This window comes from Primulina huaijiensis, unplaced genomic scaffold (assembly GCF_012295235.1).
Source record: "Primulina huaijiensis isolate GDHJ02 unplaced genomic scaffold, ASM1229523v2 scaffold42041, whole genome shotgun sequence".
Taxonomy (NCBI): Eukaryota; Viridiplantae; Streptophyta; class Magnoliopsida; order Lamiales; family Gesneriaceae; genus Primulina; species Primulina huaijiensis.
In genome coordinates this window covers 26,964-30,304 of record NW_027360061.1, presented here as the reverse complement: position 1 = coordinate 30,304, position 3,341 = coordinate 26,964, and the positions used below count along the sequence as shown (strand labels likewise).

Below are 3,341 nucleotides of genomic sequence, written 5' to 3'. Positions count from 1 at the left end.
GTGTGATGGAACCAAGATATTAAATCATGTGATGGAAACGATGTCAAATCTTTGAGTGCTATTTATTTTTTCAAGATATTTAGATTTAAATTTGAAATTAAAAGTGAAATTTATATTTTCAATAAATTTAATTTTAAAACTGAAATTTGAAAAAGAATTTGATATGTTTTACGACAATTTTATTAATTTTTATATTTTAATTAATTATATATTACTTATCAATTATATCCAATTGTGTTATCCAATAGGCATAAGAACTTCGAATTTTTTTTTGAAAAAAAAACCCATTTTATTGTCATTGAAAATTGTAATATTACTAAATATATTAAGAAATAATTTTTTTATTGACAGAAACTAAATCCCTAGCCACCAAATCCACCTATGCCGACTTAACGAACGACCGGCGAAATCCACCGATCGAAGGAAGCTACTGTAACTAACGCCAACGAAGTTACCTCTCTTTCTCTTCTTCTCTAAACGCACGCTTCTTCTTTTATAACCCACCACGCTTCTCCTCTCTCAACTTGATGCGATAAAAACCATGACCCAAGGAAACCATTCACTTGTGACACCGACCGACGAAGGTTTTGAAGATGGCGACTACGAGGGACGAGCTGGAGCAACACAGGAGACGAAGGTATTGAGTTTCTTTCTCCAAGTTTTGATATTTTGGTTCAATATCTTCAATTATTTATGTGAATTGTGATGGATTGTGTTGGATATAATATATANTTTTTTTTTTTTTTTTTTTTTTTTTTTTGCATTACGTACTTGTTATTCTTATGCTTGTAAAGTTAGAAGGTTATGATGCACCGTGTACTTCTTCATGATCTGTAAACTAGTTTATTTTTCTGAATCAGTAAATCAGAAGCTCGTTGTCTCTGTTCTTGTCTTTCTGCTGTTATTTTGAATTTGGAGAGATTTTCTTAAAAGGTCTATAGAAAAGTAGTATAGTGAATTTTGGTCATATTTCTATTTTGTTATCTATGTTAGTTGGATTCGTATTGTCGATTTGTCACTGTATTTTAGTTGTGTATATTATTATTTGTTCGATTTGTCACAATTTTTGTTCCATTGCTTATACAATGAATTTGCACAATTTTTTGGGGTTGAGAATGAAGTCCTAATTCAGACTGTAGAATGAACAATTTATTTTGTTACGTAATGATCACTAATGATTTTTTTTTTTTTTTTAAAATCTTCACTAATTTAATGATCATCCACTGTTGAGTCAATTGTATTTCTCACATTTACATATATAGTGGCCGCAATCAATTTCTACACTTTCACATTGCTGTTGTATTTTTAGACTTATTTTTGTTTTGTTTTTGTTGCAGTGTATGTATTCGATTTGTGCTGAATTTTATTTGTCGCTGGTTTCTCCTCGATTTATATTGGTTTCATCGATTCTTGCTTATTTCTTTTTTAACCGTGCTAGTTTGTCTTCGAATTATTTCTGGTTTTTTTTCGATGTGTTCTTGTTTGTTTACTTTAGAGAATTTTCGTAAAAAACGTATCGGAAATTAGTAAAGTGAATTTTGACCTTTAGTTAAATAAATTTGTTAAATCAATCTTTTGATTATATGAAGTTCTTAAATTATCTTTTTTACCAACCATTATTTTAATTAGATTGTTACACATGTTATTTGTACGACTTTTGAAGTGTGGAGTTTTTAAGAGCGTGTCATTACCATACTTGGAACCGCAAGAGCATGTTTGTTAAATATTTAAATGTTCATTAAATCACAAGTATGTTTTGTTAATATTTAAATGATGGTTGCCATTTTTCTAGGCAAAATTATTAGTTGACTATATGAGGATTATGTTCGATTACAACATGGGGAAGATGCGAATCGAGTTTTGTGTCGACAACAAGGTGGATATATATATGGATTGTTATGTTCACATGTGTTTATTGGCGGAGTAATATGCTCTTGATGATGATGGAGCGTGGACGTACGGAAAAGATTGCACAATGAATAGTGTTAGAGCATGTATCACCGAAAACCATTTTATTTCACAATAATAGGGTGTTCGGTAGAAAGTCGTGAAGATTTCATCTGGGGATGAATCCATTTTGCTCGAAGAAAAGCATTGGTGTTTGGTTCATATTAACTTGTACCTTTTTCAGATGTAGCTTGACGGCTACATGAACTTTTTCAGATTTAGTTTGACTAACGAATGTTTGTTTTGGATAATAGTGCATTTTTCTTATTTGAATCAGATCGATTGGTATGATTTTTATCAATCAAACACAAGTCATTAACAACTTAAATATTAACACACAATTTCTTATTATGTTCATAAATTAACTCATTTTCGGTATAAATAAAACTTAATTTGGGATAAAATGTGTGAATATGGGCATAATCCGGGAGGGAAACCACCGTCTTGTTCACCCAAACTCATTTGGCCAAGTAATGTGTAAGATCTTGGAAATTCACTTCTTACAATGATTTTTATCTCGTGAACACTTAATGAGTGAGATGCAGGAAAACAACTTCTTACAATGATTATATTTATCAAATAAAATGCACTAAATTGGATAAATAACTTGGATATTTGAGCATAAATTCGGAGTCACACCTAAGTCATCTCGATCCAAACTCATGTGAATACTTAATGAATAAGAGGTGAAGGTGAACAACTTCAATATTTTTATCTATCAAAAAGAGGACACTACCTATATTATTATAGGCACTTAATATCTAATTTGGGTATAATATATCGCAATTATAGGGTAATATGTCCGAAATTGGGTACATAACTTGGATGTTTGAGCATAAAATTATGAGAGGCACCGAAATCATCTTGATCAAAACTCATATGCATTGTAAGAGTTGTTTTCTTACATCTCACTCAGTAAGTGCGCATATAATTTTAGATCAATACTTCGGTGTTCCTTAGCATTTATGCTCAAATATCCAAATTATGTACCTAATTTCAGATATGTTATATAGAATTTGCAATATATTATGCCCGAATTAGCATAATTTGTGCCAATAATAATTTATGTAATGCATTTATGAGATTTGATATTTACACTCCATTTCTTATTATTTAGACTCTATTTGGGAATAAATTTGACACATTTGTACACATGACTAAGTGCACATATAAGTTTAGACCAAGACTTTGGTGCACTTTAGCATTTATGCTCAAATATCTAGATTATGTACCTAATTTCGGACATGTTATACAGAATATGCAATATATTATGCCCAAATTAGCATAATTTGTGCAAATAATAATTTATGTGATGCATTGATGAGATTTGATATTTACACTGCATTTCTTATTATTTACACTACATTTATGAATAAATTTGACATATTTTTACA

The 3,341-nt window shown here is 30.1% G+C and overlaps 1 long non-coding RNA gene across 1 annotated transcript; it reads left to right on the top strand.

Annotated features, from left to right (window-relative positions):
• Positions 1 to 352: 352 nt before the first annotated feature.
• Positions 353 to 2,109, top strand: LOC140969501 (uncharacterized). Its single transcript, XR_012173945.1, has 2 exons — positions 353 to 637; positions 1,793 to 2,109. It is a non-coding gene; the product is annotated as an uncharacterized lncRNA (long non-coding RNA).
• The last annotated feature ends 1,232 nt before the right edge of the window (positions 2,110 to 3,341 follow it).